Raw genomic sequence first — 23,531 nt, forward strand, 5'->3', positions numbered from 1 at the left:
GAAGAGTAAACTGAACGAGAATCGAACCAAATTCTTTTAAGTGCAGCAAATCTGCTCGCCGAGCCCTCTCTTCCATGAAAAGTGTTGGTAGTATTTTTTCAATGAGATGATGAAATGTTGAAGTTTAGGGACAATTAAAGATAGAAAAAAATCTCAGATGTCACCAAGTAGGAAGTATTGTCGTACTCGGCAACAGAAAGAAGTAGAGGAAAGATCTTAGTATTAAGGAAGACGAGACTTCGTCGGTTGAGGTGTGGGATATCCCGGGGTTGACATTCCACAAAATCCGGGAGGGTAATTGGGAGTGGGAGTATGGCGATAGAGAAGAGGGCGGGGCGGATGAGGTTTTCAGAATTGGAGATGGTGAAAAATAAATGTTCATTTAGGAAGCTCGAGGAGGGTTTTTTTTTCATTTTATTTTTTAAACAGCATCTGCCGAAGAGAAAATTCAGCTCCTCTTACCTTTGGTAAAAACACGTTCCCGACCAAAAAAATCCGATAGAGAAAAGTAAATTACACACGTACCGGCTACGCTATGAACTCTTCCTGGAGTGACTAGCGGTTGACCCCAGAAGGCAATTAAAAACATTGGTCCGGGGGGAAGTGCACCTCTCTGTCGGAAACTTAGAGTGAGATTCCAACTCCACTTTTGAGAAGTTTTTACCCAAGAAACTTAGGAATGTAGGCTGGATCCTACTGAATGAAAAACAGCCTGATGGAAGTCGAATTCGTAATAATCGGTTAAACAGGAATACCATGGGATCGTCAGTCCATTTAAAATTAAGACCAGTATCTATCTATCAGTATCGAATGGAAGAAGATACTAGATATTTTACCTAGTGTACCTGAATATGACGCCTACGCGTTGAGATTAGCAGAGCCCAATAAAAAGCGCGTGGAAAATACCTCGTTTCTCGTGAATGCTTTCATTCAAGATGAATTTCCACGTTGTAAAGCCTGATACCATCGAGTTTATTATCAGAAATATTTCGCAAGTGCCTGAATTTTTAAAAAGAGTGGTGTAATCGTTTTAACAATCGGTTCTTAATAAACGGAGAGTAGGAAAAAGTAACGGATTTAAATCACGGAATGATTTAAATTTAAATTATATTTTTAAATTGAAGCAACGGATTTAAGTCAAGGACGGACAACAAGGAACGATTAAGAGAGAATTTATGCTAAGTATTTAAATGTCTCTATCCCAGAGTCAAAAAGTACGAGGGCAGTTCAATAAGTACCCGTGTTAGAAATGAAGAAACCATTTTTTCAAAAACATTTTTTTATTATTTTTCAACATAGTCACCTTTTAGAAAGATACACTTCTCCCAATGTTCCGGCAATTTTTTTTAACCCCTCCAAAAAATAGGATTTGTCGAGCTCTCCAAAATACACCTCTGTCTCGGCGATAACTTCCTCGTTTGAGCAAAATTTTTTTCCCGCGAGCCATTTCTTCATGTTAGGGAATAATAAAGAGTCAAAGGGAGCCAGATTGGGTGAATACGGGGGGTGCGGTAGCAATTCATAACGTAGTTCATGCAGTTCATGAAGTTGACAGCCGGATCAGCTTGTTGTCCACCGTGAGCAATCGCGGCACCCATAGGGCCGACAATTTTTTCATCGCCAACTTATCATGTAAAATATTAATTTCCGTTCCGGTCGACACACCCACGGCCTCTGTTACTTCGCGCACTTTCGAACGCCGATCAGCGAGAATCATGGCGAGGACATTTTGAATGATTTCCTCGGTAACCACGTCTGCCGGACGTCCTGGTCGCTCCTCATCAAAAACAGATGTTCGCCCACATTTAAATTCTTTCAATCAATATCCAACTGTGGTCATAGATGGCGAAGTGTCCCCATAAACAGCATCCAACTTTGCTTTTATCTCTTCGCATTTCTTCCCATCCAAAAACAAAAAGCAAATTACCGAACGATACTGCTCTTTTTCCATCTTAGCGAAAATCACGAAACCCTTCTTACTCGAATGGCTGCCAAATCCAAACTAACCATTGAATCAGTCTGAAATTTGTTTCACCGTCGTTTGAGCACACGATGATAACATAAACTTCCTTCAGGAACGCCCTTTGTCGTCAAACACGGGTACTTATTGAACCACCCTCGTAGGTCTACCTCTCTTTCAGAGGGCCTTATCTTTCTAAACGGTTTACTACCAATCTCAATCATCGGTTTACATCGTTGACACGAATTGAAATGCTCGACTTAATGAAAATTTTTTAGAAAGACCCTTGCGTTTGTGAATTAATTTGAATCGACATACTTATATCGGCGGAAGACAGATTAAAATGAATTTTATCATTAAAACACTACGCCATCCACTTTAATTTCACTTCAGGTTCTTATGTCGTAACCCTAATTACCGTTTTCAAATGCAAAGTTATACATTTCCATGGGCGTTATCCCAAAAGAAAGAAGCAGCTTCACAATTAACCTACGCATAAATTAAGCCTCTTGCCTTACGTCATTTGGTTCAATTACCATGGCGTGCCAAGTGAACATTAGAAATATATTATTGGCATACTTCACGAAAACATAACTTGAAGTCTGTATTACTGATTCACGTCAGCTAAGCTATTAAGATTATCACACTACATGCCGTAAATCGATTTAATTATTAAGAAGGCTAATGGTCCAAAGGGCCCAAAGAAGGGGTTTAAACTTTATTATCTATGCACTTCCCCATTTAATTCGCCTTTTATTTTAACTTAGGTTACCATCAACTAAAAGAGACAAAAATCTCTGAAAATCTTTGCGAAAGATTGAACATCTCAGCGACGATATAGGCAATTTACTACGGAAATGAAAAGTCCTATTTGTCCACTGATTTCATCGCATTTATAATAAGATATCTAAAGTATTAATACCGATTATGGCGAATAAAATTTAATGCCATTATTACTCATATTAGGTTCATCCACTTTTTTTGGAACTAACCACATAAAACTAAGACCAAAATTATCAGCCCTTATTCGGCAAGTACATAAATTTATACAAACAGCGGTGGCGGAACTCGAACGATTACAATCTTTTCAAAAATGTTTTATCTTTAAGACTTCTACATTTTACATCTAATCATATGCCACTATCATTAAGAATGCAATGAAATTAAAAACCGACGCGAAAGAAAACGATCGCATGTGACCGCGATCGTTGTCAAACTCAAAGAGTCAAGGAAGATCTGTATTACACAACCTCGTATAAAGGGTAGCTACACGCCTAATCTGAAGCACTTATGACACACTGTCCTATGTAAAACTGTTTTTCCTCCTCACTTTTTTAATTTTTCGCTCCACAACAAACATTTTAATCAATCCACTCCTAAAGCACCCTTGAACACGCGAGAGAGTTTCGCAACTGATGGTGAACGGATGACTGAACTCGATACAACCATTCATCTTTAACAAAGAATTTTGATTAGACACATTGCATGTGGGTACATCTGGTAGTGGCAGAGGGTGACAGCAACGATGTCAAGATCGTCTCCGTACACATACGCGCCTTGGTCGATGCTGAACACAATTTAGGAATGAAGCGACAGTGATGTAGCCGGAGCCGAAGAAACAATGCCGGAGATACGAGGATATAGCGCATTGAAATTCTGTTACACCCTTCGCGTAGTCCTACGCGTTGCGAGAAAGAATCTCTCGACGAGGAAGAGAGAGATTAATACCAGATTTCGCGGGCGTCCAACAGCGTTATATGGCCAAGGAAAGTAGTTGGATGATATGCGCCGAAGATACAGCTTTATTAAATAAAACAGCCTCGCTCCGAGTGACAGGCTCTTGCATACAGAGAGAAGGCTATGACGTGATGACAGTAAGACGAAAGATTGAAGAGGGGAGGGCGAGGGAAGGGGGGGAACGGCGGGCGGCGAGAGTGGAAGGAAGATAGGGAGGAGGGGGAGGAGGCGAGACGAGGGGAGACAAGTATGAAGGATGAATGAATGGGTGTGCTGAATTTTTAGAAGTGAACGCGTCCAAAGAGAATAGCAACAATAAAATATTCTCCTTTCCCTCATCTAAATTGTGGCATGAGAAATAATATCATTCGTCTCGCGTTGAGGAAATTGGTCTTTCCCCAGTATTACAATTTTTTTTACAAGAAAAGGTCAATGAATACAGAACGAGCGTGAATCCGAGGTTTCACTATTCGGGCAAGAAAAATAATTGGCAAAAGAAGATGCGTAGGATGGAGGAATGGAGGAGAATGGTTAGATGTGGCATGAGGAGGGAAGATTACAAGTATATCGGAAAAAATTCCAGGGGAAGAGAAGCAGGAGATGTAAGCTGTTGGAGATATTAATGACCACTGGGATGTTAACGGCTATAACGGGATGGTGAGAAAGTGCGTCCATTGTCGGGCCAGAGGAAGGAAAATGCATTTCAGCAGACATAAATTGCATGGGGGGATAACTGAATATAGTGGAATAATGTGAGGCCGACCGAGTTTGAATGGGGAGGAAGTCCTTAAGAAGTCCGCGGAGATGTGCTATAACCCCCGAGGATCGTGCAGATCTAACTCTGCACATGTAAAAGGTGGGACATAATGCAATCATAAGGAAATCCTAACGAGATGAAAATTCTATCAACCGAGCTAGAAGCATCTACCAGGTCCAACTAAAGCAATTTTGTACCATATCGTCTCTTTTCTATGGATGTAGCGTATAGACTAACATTACTGTTTGGGAAGAACAGGTCAAAACACTCGACCAGAAAAAATTGGTCTCCAGCTAGTGAGGGACAGGTTCATGCAATGACCCAAGAAAAAGGACCCGCATGTTAGGACTACATCAAAGCCGTCTCAACAGTTTTCCGTGGCCATAAAATACATCCACGATTTCAGCGCTTCTGCGATTTGGATGATAAAAAATTACCGACTTTTAAGGGCATCGATTATTTTCCTACATTAAATTACTTCACTTACAACTTTCTTCCCTTTAATCGCAGTCGAGTATTTCGATTCTTTTTCCTGATTAAGCTTCCGAGAACTCAGTAATTTTAATAGCAGACTATATGAAAATTACTCGGTTATAGATGAAATGTATTTGAATTTTCTGCAGAGAAAGTTTTAAATAATTTAAGGAAAGAATCAACCGATTATCGTACGGCTTAATGGAGCAATCGAAGAATATTTTATCGAACATAATAGCACTCGAGATCAAACGCAGCTAATCATTCTTATTAACTGCAGAAAAACTCCCACATCAGAGTTAACGGCATGATAAAGACTGATCACTCGAAGTGTGAGCTTCACATAAACTAAATAGACTCAACAAAGTGAGACAGCCACATACAGGTAACAATAACAATGCAATTGCTCGTCCCACTCAAAGAATCAGAACAAATTTATTTTTAATCACTTTTTTATTTCCTGCGTCCACACACACAGGTCATAGGAGCGTACACACGTCGACCCCGATTCTTAGCACTTTATGGGAAACACCCAATTATGCACTACTTTCTAAATTCCCGCCATCACCGCCCACCTCCTCCTCTTCCACTATGGGGCTCCGAGAGTGCGGGGAGGGCGGATCTGGGGTGGCGAGGGAAAAGGGAGGGAGGGGATCGAGACGAACGCGTAAAAGGCAAAAAAATTCGAGGCGAGGAAAAGTGAGAGTGACAGATAAAATATATAAAGAGAGAGAACAATGGGATCCGTCGACTGGTGAGGAAACTGAATCGCCTTTTCCCCCGCGATCATTCCTTTCACATACAAAACACCCTCTGGGTAATCCCCCGAGCTTTACAGTCGACCGTGGAGTGAGAGAGAGAGGAAAGGGACGCACGCGGGAGGAGTGGAGGAGGGTCGACCGCACGCACGGCGGCGTCCTCGCCTCGGTTTAAAAATAAGCACCCCCGACTGAACGCGATCTCGCACATCACTCGATGACGAGCGCGGGGAAGCGCGGGATCCCCTCTCCGTTCAGTGCGGGCGATGACCAAGAGAGTGGGCAGGCAGGCGAGCGAGGGAGATCGTCAAAATGGCACGCTGTCAAACAAGGGATGAATGAGGGAGTCTGCGGGGTAAGCACGCCGCGAGAGCTCCACCTTTCCACTCCCCGAGACCTTAGCATCACCGGGAAAAAGGAGTGAACGCCCATTACCATCGTGATAAAGCATCACTTACACCGTGCTTCGTGAAGATTAAGCTTAGCGGGGTTTTCCCCAACATATAACATGTAGTTTAGTGAACAGTTAAGTACTTCCTGAATGATGTCGGCTTGGTAGGTGTGTCGAGAGTCCTATCCATGATTTTTCTAATCTTCCTCAGATACAAGTTGGATTGGTGTACCCTTACGAATGTGCTTGTTTACTGTTCGTTTTCACTGGATTCCAAACAAACAGCGGGGCATACGAGCTAACTCATTCTATGATAAAAATCAAATTTTCTATTTGATCAAATTAGAAAGTGTTCGCCCAAAATGAATATATTTCTTAACTACACAGGAAGTCGAAAAAAATTGAAGTGTGATCTGTGATGAAGAAATGATCACATTTCATAAGCTAAACCGTTTAAATTAAATTGTACGCATGAAATAATCAAGATGAAATTAGATACAATGTCAATTTAATTTTTATCTACCGAAGAGAGAGGTGATCCACCATACATACACGCAAAACAAACATAAAAAATTCTCAATGTTGGGTCATCAAATCTTAGAATTGGTTTGTCTCTGCTCTGCAAGACATCCTATTCTCTGCCAATTTTTTTTATCCTCCTAGATTCATGTTTTGGAGTTCTCAATCACATGCACCTCCGTATTCATTATTTCGTTTTTTTTTATCCTTTCCCTCTATATTTCCTTCAATTGAAGTCTTTCGTATTTTTTCTCAGGTTGTGTCGAATTAGGTGTCAGAGTAACAGGGTGAAATAAATAAACGAGTATACATTACCATGAACCGGAAAGCAAGGTTCATCAAAGTAAGAACAATAAACATTTCTGCTCAACACTCGGTTTTAATGACAGCGTCGTGAGAGAAGTGCAGTTTACGGTACAGCCGGAAGAGAAAAATACTCAACCAACAAATCGCAATGTCTCCGCGGGCGTATCCATTTATTTGCACGACAGAGTAAAGACATAAGAGAAGCAGTGACTGTTTTGGTGGAAAATATCTCCGACATGTTGGCGATGCTTCTTTTTAAAATGACGCGTGGCAAATGGAAATTGCATTCAAGAGCAAACAAATTTACAAGAACGCAAATAATATGCCCTTTCACTTTTGCTAGCCATAAACAGTTGAGCCATTTCATTCGCCCACCTCCTCCCATGTCCCATAATACACCTCGAAAACTTCCAGAGAACCGCCCATAACTGATCTCACACACTCCGGGTGGGGAGATGGTTATTTGGCCATCCCCGACATCAAGACGAGTGCAAGAAAAATAAGAATAACGATTTCCGTTATATTTGTGCTGTACTTTGGAAAAAGCAAGACGAATCAGTCTTTAGGTATGAAGTTAGGCTTCCTATCCGACCCGGAAAATTTCCCATAATTCTTCATCCTTTTCTGAAACTCCCGCTTCCTAGTCTGCATATTTTGCTGTCCAAGAATGCTTTTTTGTCCTTCTGCTTCTCTCCTGCGAGGAAGAGACATGAAGACCGCGAGAGGAGTCAAACGAATTTCAAACGTCACGCGGGGAATTATTACACCCACGTTATTAGACGAGAGGGGAAGTGGGCGCGATGGGAGACACGTGACGTCAGAACAGGGGGGGGGGTCGCTCCGGAGTGATAGAGTGTAACGACGCGAGGGAGTGGAGGTTGGAGAGGGCCAAAGACGGCGTGACGCCGTTTACGGACGATGCTATTTGCGGCGCGTAAATAATACGCCCTTTCACCTTCCCTATCCGCGAACAGCTGAGCCATCCAATCCACTCCACTCACACCTCCCCAGTCCATACCTCCTAATATGCCTCAAAAACTTCCAGGGGGAGAAGGGTAATAGTTTCCGAGTTCTAGGCAGGCGCACTACGTGGATGAAGTTAAGCGGCCCCATAATGGCGCGAGGGAATTTAATTTCTGGTCTCGAGCCGTTCCTCCATTGAGTGGGCGGGGTGGCGCCGGCGCCAGGGGCGGGTCGGGTGGGCGTGGAGGGGTCGTCTCGGATGGGGACTTGGGAGGGAGTGGCAAAGGCGGGGAGGAGGGGAGACCTCCGGGAGCGACGGCTAACGGCGAAAGGGGCCGCTCCCCGCATTCAAATATGCTCGAAATCATCCCACACCCGTGCTCCGACTCCTCAGTCAAGTCGGCATTTGGACGTCTTTCGAATTTCCTCCATAAAAGTCGGGCGAAAGGGATTTTAACCCCAAATGGAAGAAAAGGAAACGAACATGTGACCGTAAAAAGTGGAACTTTGGCTGAAATCAAAACAGAAATCGTCCCTTGAATTTCCAGGGTTACGGCGCGATCACCCATTATTATCTGAGACTTTTAACGATCTCCAATTATAGCGTAATGATTGGCGCATTGAAATGTTTGCCAAATATCATTCAATTATATATATATATATATATATATATATATATATATATATATATATATATATATATATATATATATATATATATAGCAGACATTTTACTGACCGTGCGGCCATTATCAATCCTATATACAATGTGGTTACATGCATGTGCATCACGATGAACCGTTAAATTACGAAAAGAAGTTTTTAAGGAGTTCTCAACCTAATATTTGTAAACGTTTTTGAGTAGGAATCATAAAAGCCAGTTAATTTTCTTTTCTGCACATTTAAAATACCTCCGATGTCTTCTTTGATCACTTAAAAAGTCTGATTGTCGCACATTAACTTGTTATTACTGAACCAATAGCAAACGCGGGGGTTGTTTCCCCACAAGGTTCATGACCGTTGATCGAAAGTCACTTCACGCACTGGATATGGGTGAGACGATGAATGCGTATCAATTGGCTAGAAATATTAACCCATGAAGTTAGTTCAAATGGCCATGGCCTTATGTTTATTCTGGCTGTTCTTATCAATGGTTCTGTCCCGAGGAATCAACGTGGCCGTGTTAGTCTGGTGGGTAACAAGCAACTCTACCACTTCAAAAATCGCTGGTTGAATTCTGCCAAGGTCATTAGCATGGCGTAAACTTTCAATGATTCAACTTCTGGGAAAACGATGCAAAGCAAGAGTAACTTATCGGGTTCCAAAAGCACATGGACATCACGCGGTGTCAAAAATAAAAAAAATCTTATTTCAATACATGTAGGTGTTTAGCACGATAACCTATTTTTTCGTTGAATTCTTTTACTAAGGTCTTCGAATCCTTGGATCAAATGCCGCAGATAATCATAAATTTTATAGCCGTATAGTTATTGCAATGAACAATTTGATTAATTGACACTTTCGACATACATCGGGTTACCAATGATATTTCTCCAACTGCCGTCTATTCCCACCAATGCAACTTGTCTGTACTTTTCATCAATGCTAGTTTCATGACCCTCCAGAAGGCATTGAATTAACGTTATGAGGACATAGCATTGGATACACAGTATGAGAATTCAAAGTTATATAAAAGAAGAGGAATGAACATTTTTGACGCTGATGCACAAAATACATGGTTCAGTGTTAGGTACCAGGACGTAAGGGAGTTAATTGGATGGGGAAAATGAGGGGTTGAAGTCAACCATTCAACGATTGCATTCCCAAGGGCTTCATGAAGTTTGACTCACAGCTAAACGGATGATTCAACCAATAAAACTTTCATTAATTATTTCTTTAATTACACCTTTTCCGTTGATTTTTAACGGTGAAAGCGCAAGAAAGTAAGATGCAATCGTTTTAAATTACTGGTGAGTAATCCAACCTTTCACGGATCATTCGAAGCACGTTCAGTATCGCATTTGACGGTGTATAGGAGCCGTCCCCAAGACCCAGGCGTGAGTGTTGAGGAATCAATATTATTTTAGAAAAAAAAGAGAACTTTGGAAGAAAGTCGTGTATGCCACCGAATATGGTAATACCTTGCAATACGTTCGGAAGAACAAAATTCATAGTTAGACAGATATCATCTATCTATCTGGTAAGAAAAGCAAGCCACGACACCTCTACGATAGCTCAAAAACATTTTGAATTCAACCTCACTCAATCTGTATTCGCACATTTCAATACTATTGACTGCGTACGATTTAATACAATTTTGAGACTCCCACCCACCTCTTCTTTTCTTAATTAAAAATGTAAGGAAGAAAATACATTATAAGATCAGGCATGTGCATTCACATTTATCAAAGAACGCTAAAATGAGAAAATGATAAAAAAAAGGAAAATTTCAAAATCAGTAGGCTGGAAACACAAAACTGAATGATACACCGCTGATATCCTGCTCAGTCACCACAAAATTTTCACTTCAAATACGGTATATAACACATAAATATGAATCATTTAATAATATATTAATAATACACAATGACTATCGTTTGGGTAAAATTTTGCATCTAGCAACTTTTTACGATGATTTATTTAAAATTATCGATCGTAAATAAAAGGCTGTCAAAACAGTAGAAATGGAGACGAAATAACAGCAACGGAACACGTAATTAGCCCGCAGCAGCGTTGCTATATGAGCGTATTCTTAGTGCCTACAACGGCACCATACCTCGCCGAAGGAGTTTGGGATAAGCGATCATAGTCGGACGAGCGACACAGAGTGATCCGTTATCACCAAGTTTCATAATATACCAATGCATGCAGAGGAAATTAAGGGGTTTGGAGGAGGGAGTGAAAGCAGGCGGCGAGATGAGATGGGTGGATTGTTAAAAATCCGGTTTGGATGATACATCAAACTTAATTGTACAGTCGACCAAGAGATTGCAGTTGAACGCATCACACGATCCATCGAAAACATGCTCGTCGGAAATAAACCATAAGGAAACTAAATTAGTAAGATTTCCCAGGAGCAGGAGGCGAGTCAGAAATTAGGGTAGGAAGACAATAATTAAAGCCGATGGGACGATTTGGCTGGTAGGAAGTATATGAATGAAAAGGTACAAAGCAATATACGTAGATAACAAGAGCGAAGATAATATAGGCCAGCAACTTCATTAGGACCAGGAAAGTAGTCAAAAAGAGTAGTTGCCTTGCATGTCTTAACATTCATAACTTGTCCTAATACGATACGGATGTGGATGTGCTCGTAATGATGCACAATGCACCAAACGCCAATATTTGGATATAATCGTCCCTAGTAATGGTGCAACAAGAATATCAGTAATGAATGCCTTCCCCTATCCATTTCCCCTCTCCAAGACGTCACCTTACGTTTCGGCCACTCTTTCTGCCTTTTATCGCCCGCCACATGATATAATATCAGATGGTCAAACGCTGCGTCACGTAGCCCAACACATTTTGCCCTCCCGCTGTTCACGCATGCCCCCATGAGGTCCTCCTTTCTTGACCCAGGTAGGTTTTATAGAGCGTGATGCCTCCTGTTTAAAAGTGGGAATTGTAATTAATGATACAGCAAGGGTGAAATCTGTCGTCCTAAATAAAAACACTTCGGCAATTACACAGGAGAGTCTTGGTGTCACAGGGAAAGGAAGGACTTTCCTAATTTCGTACGAATGCAGCGAGATGAACTCGAAAATCCGCCAAAAGGTGACCGATTCCATTGCCTTCCATTCTGAAACACAGGACAAGTTTCGTACCTTATTCGGCGGAAAAAGATGAATATGGAAACCCTAGAAAAACGTTTACAGCCATTTTTCTAAAGCCACGGACTTCCATGGAATCCATACCAAAGCAAAAAAAACGTGAATATTCCAGAATTTTACGATCTACCAGACAGTTTGTAGCCCTTTTCACGGATGCGAGCTTAGAGAGAGACGGTTAACGGGAGTTGGCAGGAGGAAAATAACGAAGAACGTTGGGGAAGAGATGAACCTGGACGAGGAAAACTGAACATTGTGATGGATGGGATGTAGTACAGGTAGCGGAAATATCATTAAGGGAAACGATTCTACAAGAACAGATGATGATGGAAGACAACAGAGATATTGAAAGTCAAAAAGAGGGGTAGAGGGTAGAAAAAAAGTTGTTAGTATTAATATTGAAGTCCTGTATGTAGTATTACTATTGAAGTCCTGAAAATTCCGGAAAGTACCCTGTGGAGTACTTCCCGGAATTTTCATTGAATATCATTTCCTGAAAGGAGTAATAACAAAACTATGAGAAAATAATTTTCAGGATATCGCATAAAAGTCTTAAAATAAAAGAATAAACGCAGTGCACTTTTTTTAAATCCTCTTGAATCTTATAGCCTAATTAAATTTGAAGACAAAAAAAAATTACAAAGAAATTTTTTGTTGCTTTTTAGCCACAATTGATACCCTTAAAATATCCGCATATGATTCATTATCCATTTAAATATTAGTTTATTAACATTATCAAGTCTTGTTTGATTATTAAAATATTTTAAACACCACACATCCAGAAATATCTTTTCATCCACCTCCACGAGAATTCCTTCCCGAATGTACCTATATCGACCAGAAGACCAAGTTTGAGGCTGTCTAATTAGTTGAAATGACACACAAAGGATTATTATTTTCCTAGGTAAAACAAATAGTATGCATTAAATTCAATTAACTGAAAACCGAAATAATAGGTAATTTCAGTCTTGAACTGTTAATCTTAAATAATTCATGAATTTTGGCGGCAGTATTCATCATCGCAATGCAACATTATCAAATATGACTTGCTGATATTTTTTCCTTGGGTACGGTTCCCACATCACATCATCACTCTGTCAACACAGTTTTTCTCAAATATATTTCTCTGTTTCTCAGACAGCCCATAACGTAGAGAATTCATAATGGACATAAAAAGTTATGGATCAAACACAAAAAAATAGATCTAGCTAATCCTTAATCATTGTTAAAATTTCGAAGGCCTGCTGCACACTTCAGCGTATCACATGCCCCCACCTACAAGGGCGCAATTTCCAAACAATCGAGGGGACTTGCATAAAAAACGCAGGTTCAACCCTACAAAACTCTTGCCGATAGGAATGCAAGCACTTTCTCAGTCATAATGTCACAGAAAACAATCACACTTCCCACTCTCTCCTGGACGAGAATCAGCGATTAACGCTTAACGAGGCTCAAACTTAAGGCCCGCGCGCCGTCGGAATGATCTCTGGAGTCAACCAACGATCCGCAAGGCTAATGACAGATTTTTTGAAAGACAGTAGCCTCTCTTCTGGCAAATAGTTTACGATCGTGTGAAATTAGTTTTTGTTTGTTCAAACAATAAAGGAATCAAACATATTTATTACGGTTCAAGGAACTTTGCGCGCAATTAAAATGAGTTGAGTCAATCACCTTACGAGGAACTGAGAACCTTACTTGGTGGTGTGGTGTTTTTTTCTTGATTTGAGCCGTTGGCTGTAAAATATCAACATTTAGAAGCAGGTTGCGATAGGGAGAGTGGGAAACAGGACGCGAGTTCAATCGCGCACAGCCCAAAACGGAGGATCGTGGTGTTTTTCTCGGCGGTCATTGGTTGCTTCCAGAGCCGCAGGAAGGAGTATCAGGGAAATTCATTAGTGATCAGGTCCTTCGATCAACGAAGGCATATGAGTGGTTATTATCCTATTCTGGTCGAGCGACGCCCAATAATCGTGCAACAACGGACTTGCTTTGGGGAACTGGACGGAAACAGGTCGCCACCGAGCCCGGGAGGGGGTGAAGGGGGCAGGAGGGGGGGGTCCGTGCAGAGCCACGCGATCACAGACTCCTGACCATGGGGGGATGACCGGTGGGGGCCGGTGAAAGAAGATTCCCTTTTACCCAGGAACCTACCGGGTGATACAGCGGCGACGGTAGAAACTGTGCGGGAAAAGAGACTTTCACTCTTAAGATGAAAGCATAACGGGAAAATCCTGCTCCTTGCGCAACCCCGCCGGTTAAGGGAGCGAAGGAATGATAGTGAGTCGAGGATTGGGGGGTAGGGGAGTAAGGGAGGGAGGGAGGGAGGGAGGAAGTGGAAGGGGATGGGTGGGACACGTGCAAATATACTCACTTTAACAGTTTGGGGGAGGGGAGAAAAGAACCCATTAAAAAATAAAGATAGCGATCACCAGTGCAAGTTGAGTTGGAAGACAAAAGAGCTTTCATTCACGCATCAGGCTCGTTCAGATGTGGTCGCCTATTGCAAGTGACTGAAACCTTCGGACAAGTTAGCTTACAGTCACGACCGAAATTATCAGCGCGAAAAAGCTCGTACCCTTTTTTCTCAATGATGTTTCAAGACAAAAGAATGATCTAAGGACAACTGACTGATGGAAGATTGTATTTATTTTTCGCTTAACTTTAATCTAGTAACTATAGTAATTTTAAACTGCGTTCTACAAAGGTAATACTATCCCAGACATTTGAGTGATCGAAGCTTTCATCAAAACATACCTGAGTTGGTAAAATTAATCCATACGTTAGCTCGCTATGGATGTTTTTAATGACATAAATGCTGAAAAGAATTTTTAACTCAAGTCAAATTTAAAATCGCACTCTTCCATAATTTTACACGCATCACCACCCGGACTCAATCATTTAAGGCAAGATAAACAACGTAAAATGTAAACATATAACGTCATAACTCATCAAATAATTCAAACAATTATGCTATATAAATCATACGCTAAGGGCAAAAATAATATAAATTATAAACAGTTGAAGAGGACTGACAAAAATACATAGGACATATGAAGGCATGCATCTGCGCTCACAGATTAATACCCTAAAAGTCGAAAATTTGGACATTATAGTTCAGCATTACGGTCTCATAACCATTGAATACTTGAGAAGTACACATGGTTACATCTTTAATAATACTCCTAATGCGCCAGATTGGAATATATTTGATACTATGAAAAAATACCAGTTCACGACAATTTCCGATATCTCTCTGGATCAATAAATGTAAATTCAGGATTTGAATCGCTCAACTTCAGCGTAAAATGAGTAATATTCCTGAAACATGTATTAACCTACATCTAATTCTGCAACGGTTTGAGCCGTTACTTGGTGGACTGTATCCCATTATTCCAACAAGTTCGTATCCCGATTGTCGTAAACTTGATTTTTGATTTCGCTATAAACCGTGACTTAAGTGCACAGGTCGCAGAAGAACCATGATCGACGTAAAGGATATAAAACAATTACTTCCAATAGGAATGGTTAGTTAAGTTATCGGCGTCTAACCTGAGTGAACTTTCGTGGATACTCCACCAGTTTTACGGTCTCCGTTACTTGGGTATTTCTAGAATTATGCGTGAATTAATCTCAGCAAAATATTAACACGAAATTTTAACCAATTCATGAGAGCTAAGGAAACTCGACGAAAACATCTCGCTTTCAACGGAAAACGTAACCGACCATTATTAACGCACAGCTAAGAAATATATGAGTGAAGAGAGAAACGAAAGAGAGAAAAAGACAATAATTTGCCAAGAAAAGTAGACCCTATGAAGAGGCAGTAGCCGAAGACATGTTCAGATAAAAAATAACCTGAAGAGGAGCGGCCGTCACGTGTATTATTGGTCAGCTGGGCGCATACACGTCTGAGCCCCGCCAAACACGGCATCAATACATATCAAAATAACAAATTGAAATAAACCATTTAGTAACATAACACACTGTGAAAAATATAATTATCCTTTTTTTGACCTCCTTTGATACATTTTAAAATTATGGGATTGATTTTATGAAGGGTGGGTATCCGTCTTTAACCGAAAAACGTGGAACAGATGACCAACCACACAATAGACGAATCTCACAACAACGAATGAAAACAGATGCTATTACTTTTGCTCGGTTTCCCCGACGATCCGCGAATTGGCACCAGGATGAAAGGAAGTTTTGTGCATGTTCGTGAAAGTTCGGTGTTGAGAGCCATGCTCAGGTAGAAACTGGGTTCAAATGGGTTAACTGGGTTATTCAGTGATATCTTTATAATTTCCTTTAAAAATGACTACGGTTCGTAGGTTGCAGTGTTCAGGTTTGCATTCAGGCGACCTCTCGCTCCCTGGATGTAAGTCAGCCACATCCGAGAAAGTATTTTTGGTTGCAGATATCGCAATGAATAGCTTCCGAGATAGCCAAAAAGACTAACTAAGACTCGCTCAGAATGTAGATAAAGCGGCAGGTAATTAAAAATAACGATACATGAATACAAACAGTGGCTAGAGGCAGGATACAGTCGGTGGTCTAAAAATTGTCATTTTCGCGCGAGGCACCTTTCCACCAAGTGGGTGTGAGAGGGGATGTATTGACCACGTGGGCCTTTCACTGCCACTTTTACGTCACGAACTGGATCATCGAGTGGCCTCTCCCGCGAACTAGTACTTAGGCGCTTATGCATAGGGAGTGATCGCTGTGGCAATCAACAAATAAAATGCTTGGACATATTATTAAACACCTTCGTGATTATCTCGCGGAAACGACCGAAAGGTGGATGTGAACTCACATATCCTCATCGAAATACAGGTTTTTTTTAAATTTAGTTGCATGAGTTATTTTATTAGAATTACCAGAGAAATATTAACCATTGCATCAAGTTTTTCCAACAGTAAACTATTCATACTCTTCGCTCAACATTGTCTAAATACAAAAGTTAAATCACCCCCGGTAAAATTACCGACAGGAATAATTGAATGCTATTAAAATGATTATCATTCTAAGCCAGGTTCTCAATAATAAGTGAAAGTGGTGTCATGAATGGCTTTCGCAACCACTTAACCCAGAAGTTTACAATAAACACCATTGTAATTTATTTATTCATTTATTTTTTTATAAATTTATATAAGTATTAATCAAATTAAATAGGGTGCAAGTGATATTTACCGACCTCAGACTCCCGGACAATCACAACAGAACACAATGTGAAAGTTTGCATTCGCTTTCTTCATGAGGACATAGCCCTTCTAGAAAGAGAATACATCACGGCTTGAAATGACTTTTACTACCGCTACTGCAGAATAACTTCGGACATTTCTCAACGCAAGGACATACTTAAAACTACTACCTTGATCAAAAAGTTCCCGGAATAACCACCGTGTGGCGCTCCCATCGTTCCGATTTGAGTTCTGTTTTTTTGTTAAATTGGTACATCTGTTGTTGATATTCCCTTTAAATCTTAGTGTCATAACTTGACATTTGCAAAAGTTACGTAGCCAAGAGTACATCTATCTCTGTGTGTGTTGGCGATTTTTTACAATTTCAGAAATGGATTTACTCGTAAATTTGCAACAACGAACTTGTATTAAATTTTGCGTAAAAAACGGATTTAGTGGCGCTAGGACGTTGGAAATGTTGGAAAAGTGTTTCGTCAACGATTCTCTAAAAAAAACGGTCGTTTACCAGTGGCACGAGCGGTTCAGAAGTGGTCGTGAGTCAATCGAAGATGATGAACGCAGTGGCAGACCATCGACATCGAAAGTCGGTGAAAAAATTGATAAAGTAAAAGAAATGTTGGTCAATAACCGCAAATTAACCATCAGAGAAATAGCGGAGGACTTGAACATTGCCTATGGATCCGCCCAAGACATTGTGGTTAATGATTTGGGTTTCCGTCGTGTAGCAGCAAAGTTGGTGCCAAAAGACCTCAATTTCATGCAAAAAAGAGACCGTGTTGACGTCGCAAAAGACATGATTTGCGAGGCTGAATCCGATCCCACATTCATCAAAAGGATCATTACTGGAGACGAGACGTGGGTTTATGAGTACGACACGCAATCCAGACATCAGGCAAGTGAATGGCGTTCACCAAATGAGCCGAGACCAAAAAAACCACGTCGTTTTCAGTCAAAAAAGAAGGCAATGCTGACGGTTTTCATGGATTACAACGGTGTAGTGCATCATGAATTTTTGCCAGAAGGCCAGACAGTAAACAAAGAGTATTATTTGGGCGTTATGAGACGTTTGCGTGAAGCAATTCGCCGAAAGAGACCAGAAATGTGGGCAGAAAACTCGTGGATTTTGCACCATGATAACGCACCGTCGCACAGTGCTATCATTATTCGTAATTTTTTGACGAAAAATGCAACAAATACCATCCAACAGCCACCGAATTCACCTGATTTGGCTCCCTGTGACTTCTTTCTGTTCAATCGAGTTAAAAAACCATTACGGGGAACGCGTTTTAGCAGCCGAGAGGAAGTAACGGAAAAATCGCAGGAAGCACTGATGGACATACCGAAAACCGAATATAAAAAATGTTTCGAGGATTGGATCAAGCGCTGGCATAAGTGTGTTGCAGTCGATGGGGATTACTTTGAAGGGGACAATATAGATTTAGATGAATAAACTTGTATTTTTAATTTTCTGAATAAATTCCGGGAAATTTTTGATCAAGGTAGTATAGCAAAGTGAAAGAGTGAACAAAAAACGAGCACGAATATAACGACGGCCAGTATATAAAAGCTGCGCCGAGTGTGCCTACGATTTATTCGTTTCCTCCTTAAGGTAAAAAAAAATATAAAAGCCATCTTAATGAATTTCAGTACGATTTTCTTTATATGATCAATACAGTACGTATTTATCATGTGGAAACTTTTACACATGAAGCTATCAATGTACTCCAGTTTCCACGTTAACAAAACATTCGAGAATGAAATAAATAATACTTTTGTTTTACACGACTGAAAATCACTTGTTTTTTTTAACTACCTAAAATAGGATGATATCTGGATAAAAACATTTTTCAAAAACAATTCCTACCAGATTGGGCGCCCTAAGAGTATATCACGACGACTGATGCAAAGCGAATTGAAATTGAAAACAGAAATTTCATTCCATTTTCGAACATTTTAATACAATAAGAATTGATAACTGACGATTAATTGGTGTCCAATAAGGGTGGAAATAAGTGAAATAGTCGTAAAATTATCAATGGTACCACATAAACTATCAGCAGTGGAAAAGGTATATACATGGAGCTGACGAGTTCTGCATCGACTGCGATTACCATAACTTTTTTCCAAATCGACAATAAATTGTTGTATGTAAATTATCGCATTGCTCGTCTTTTACTTTATAATGCTATAATCGACAGTTTTTCTTGATAAACACTTGAAGTCTCGAAGGTATTCTCCCGGGAGGCAACACGTCGCCGACTTTGACGGGCAGCAGTTTCGCCACCCGTGCTGGAGAATGCCTTCATCACCATCACACCACGGAAAACTACAGAGTGACTGATACCTTCCTTGTCCTTCCACAAGGTTATTGTAAATTTTTTTGACCAGTTCGCACCACTTATAAAGGTGAATTGAAAAATATTGCTAAAAAAACATCCATAGTCGTTATTTTGATTCAAGCTATTAGATTTTTTCCTCTTACCAGGATACAAAGTATAATGCATGAAGATTTGATGGCATGGGTACAAATAATCCTGATTTCACACAATCCATATTGAATATTTATTGAGAAAGAGCAGTCATCAATAAAAAACAATCGTAAGCGTTCAAACTTACCATTACCTTTCCTGAATTCTATTCAAAATGTAATGATAATTATTTGAATCAGGAAACATCATTCAATCCCAGCATCAGGATTCAAGCCAAAGTGCAAGGACCATCCACTGCATCCCCGAGTTATCCTGACCAGCTCCCATCCCTCCTCCAAACCTTCACCTGCTTACAAGGCCGTTCGCACTCAACCTCGTCCCTACACTGCCTATACTACCCAAATGCTCTTCTGTCTTTGCACCTGATGATGCCATACCACGGTGAAACGCATCGTACCAATAAGAAAAAGGATATCGCACTTTTTAAGATTATGGAAATTTACAAATTCTACGAAGTGAAGCTAGAAGACAAAGTTTATAAACAACAGGGGCGCGTTGTTTAATGTTACAACAAATTGAGAACACAAATGACCGATTCAAACGTGTCGAGAGCTTTTCCAGATTTCCCCGGAAATCACTGACATACGTTGCCGAGTTGATGTAACTCAACGGTGCCATTTTAAGCGGGTTTCTTTGCAATTGCAAATTCTAGCATTTTATTCCTAAAACATTCTTAAGCTACGAAGAAGAAGAAATGGGCAACTGTTCTTCACATAATTCATTAATGCTACGAGGCCATAAATGCAGTCTCCACGACTATCATTGCTGGTAATTAACAAGAGCAAGTGTAGAATACAATTTGGTGTCGATGTAGACTCAGAAATCCACCCTTCGGCAGAAAAGGTAGGTAAATGTTGCGAGCTACTGATGGGTGTTAGCCGTTCGTGTAGCTACCCGAAGGAATCAGGAGGCCGTTGAAGTCACTATGGGGCCGACTAAATACGCCATGGTGTTACTTCAAAGGTTTAATGGGGTTGCATAGAGATGTCAAATATATTACATTTTGACAAAAATCTCTCTATTTGTAGTACTACGCACATTCTATCAAATGATGATGATAAAATAGGCTTAGACCATTTTAGCTTCCATAGAAATTAACATAAAAAAACTAAGATTTTATATATGCTCTTACGGTAGTGGAGGGCTACCATCAGAAGTATCGTGGATTAATAGTGCAGATATACAGGTTGCTATCACAAAAAAATTATATCATGCGCGATTAATCATGTATATGAGTTGTAATACTCTCAACATATCAGCACCCGCCCACCTCTGTTTAGTGGTATTTATTAATTTGTGGGAAAGAACCAGCCGAAACGGCATAGTTTCACAAATTTGCGACTCAAAACTAGTCCGATATAACTTTCAGAACGTTTCAAATATTTATAAGGACCTCAGTGCTTTAAATATACATGTTCATATCATATTTGTTCTCTAAATGCGCACGCATGAGTTTTACCTCACTTTTTATCACTTGTCTTCAATTCATGAACTTAGGTGACACATTGACAAGTGAAATCACGATCCAACCTATTTAAAATCGATCGGGCGAAATGTACAAAATAAGGTAAAGATTTCGTGCAAAAAAACGTATCTACAATTATCAAGCACCCTGTATGTGAGTGTGGGTTGAGAGATCTCATTGTCAATAAATTTGAACGGGAACACAGGTATATTTCGGAATAAATTTCACATTTATAGCAGGCGGGACGTATTCCACCAATTGAAGATAGATGATTGCATTATTTTGCAATTATAGCGTATTTTAACGTGCAAAATTGATTTGAGGTAAAATTAAGAGTAATTGGTATAACCAGCTGGTCATGAACTCGAAATTGAAAGTCATACGGGGCATAGGTAATTGTGAATTACAACGAATTGCATTTAAATTATGGAAATTATGTTCCGTGAATTATTTCGTTTTTTGTTTGGATAAACAACTTCATACCACATTTTAGTTAGTCGTTCGGCTAAATGCGCGGAAATGCAAAAATCTGCAGACAATGGTATAGACAATTATAGAGGAAACAAAAAGGCGTTGCACGGAAAGAAAATGACTCACAGGAATTGATGAGCGGATGATTGTGAAGATGAGGACTAAATGGAAGACGGAGTTGGGGAAGTTACTTTTCAAATAAAGGACTATTGAAATAAAGCAAGCAATCGTTAGGGTAATGGAAATGCGGTGAGACAATCAAGCGAAATGTGAGTGACGGTAAACTGGATGGGCTTATCTATGACGGTGAAAGGATCATGACGAGGTAAAAAAGAGCATCACACAACAAAACACTTAACCTAGCAATCATGTCAGAAGGAATTAATGAAAGATGGAGAAAACGAGGGGAGAAATATATGGCAGGAAATGATATTAGACTTGAGTTTATTTTTAAATGAACTAAGTAAATTATGTGGAAAAGAGCTTGGCTTGTGATAATATAACGTAGGTGGTGAAAAAAATGGTAAATCAGCAGAATTTAAGAAAGTGCTTTGGGAAGCCAAACCAAACCAAAAGGATACTAAAGAAAGAGTTTTTAATGGAAAGCTATGCCAGAATATGTGCAGCAAAGGTGTCTGGGTAGAATAAAAATAAGTATTTTTTTTTTCGGGAAATTAATGAATTCCCAAAGAACATGGAAAAAACTAATCATTTTACTTAAATCACAATCGATATATAGACATTTTTTCCAGCTTCATCAATAACATTATGCACACGGAAATATTTTTATCAATGAAATAACTTACGGCACGGGGCAATAACTTAGAGCAATAAAGTTGAGCCGGGAACAGTTGAATAATTAATCAACTTAGCGCACATTAAGATAATATTTAACTGTGAAAGAATGCAAGAGCCACCAGTCACTTCAAGGTTAAAAAAATGTAGACTCAAGACTTTTATAACTACACTTGTATTATATTATAGGGCAACAACGAAATATGAAATTAAAAATTCGATGTGTTTGATTTAATACTAAACGCTATGCCAAAATATAGTGAATCACCATAGTATTAGAGTGCAGGTCCATAGGTTTAAGTCCGAAAGTGACTAATGTATTGTTAATTGTTAACACGGGAGGGAGTGGAGATCAAACTGCTGGCTAAGTAAATCAGTTAAGGCATATAAAAGAGACCGCAACAATATTTATGAGAATATATGTGGAAATCCATAAAGATTGGAGAATGCCTTCGTATCTTAGATTTAACGAGACGCCGATCAAAAGAATCAAGCGGACTTGAAGTTGACTTAAGTATTGGACAATGTAGGAATAAACTTAGGTATTGGGGTATGGTAAACGAAACTTGTTCAAGGTTTCGCCTTTATGATATCAACAGCAATGGTGGCGGACGGAGAATTGAGATGCGCAACAGTGGGTTAGGGTAAAGATAGAACTTTATCTACTATCTCAGATCCTATTTGACTTACTATATACGCCGAGAAAATGGTTGGGGGATTATAGGAGACTATTATTATCATTACAAAGGCTGGAGGAAGAAATGAAAGTAGGCGGGGAAGCTTCCTCTGAAGAAAGATTCCGTTAATTACATATATTTTCCTAAATATACAGATGAAGTAATGGTCGTACTTTCTCTTACAAAATTTACGCTCTTACAAATTAGCTAGAACGAAGAAGAATTTTTATGGCCAAGTATATCTTTTTCGAAAAAATGACAAGGCAATCATGGATACTTCCAAAGGCTTCAAATGCATATCATTTTAAGCTGGTGCCACAATGGGGGCATCTATAGCATTTAAGTCCAATCCTTATATCTTCTCTTAATTTTGGAATATCACTGGGCGTGATCCTAAATGCATAAAAGTCCAAATATAAACTGTAGTTTGGGCCGGGGTGTTCCTTTCAATTCAACTTCTCGACATCTAATCCGTTTTTTTAGGAGCCACGGTGTTTTTTTGTGAAAAATTATTTTTTATAACAAATGTTTTATTTCTGCATGCTTTCTTTGTGTATTTAGGGCAAGCATATTAACATTCTGCATTAAAGACAGAAACAGACGGACGGAATGGTCCGTTGGTCCATGAACAATGCTATATCAATTTTGCTCCCACATGCATGTTAATTGTACATTGAATGATTCTCTTTTACTTGAAACATATAATAACAAATTAGGTACGTAACATATTAAGGGGGTTTA

The 23,531-nt window shown here is 39.8% G+C and overlaps 1 protein-coding gene across 3 annotated transcripts in view; it reads right to left on the reverse strand.

Annotated features, from left to right (window-relative positions):
* Window positions 1–23,531, reverse strand: part of LOC139691202 (very long chain fatty acid elongase AAEL008004-like) — a 525,450-nt gene that overhangs the window by 264,843 nt on the left and 237,076 nt on the right. The window lies entirely within an intron of this gene.

This window comes from Hetaerina americana, unplaced genomic scaffold (genome assembly GCF_022747635.1).
Source record: "Hetaerina americana unplaced genomic scaffold, ioHetAmer1.1.p SCAF_30, whole genome shotgun sequence".
NCBI classification, from domain to species: domain Eukaryota; kingdom Metazoa; phylum Arthropoda; class Insecta; order Odonata; family Calopterygidae; genus Hetaerina; species Hetaerina americana.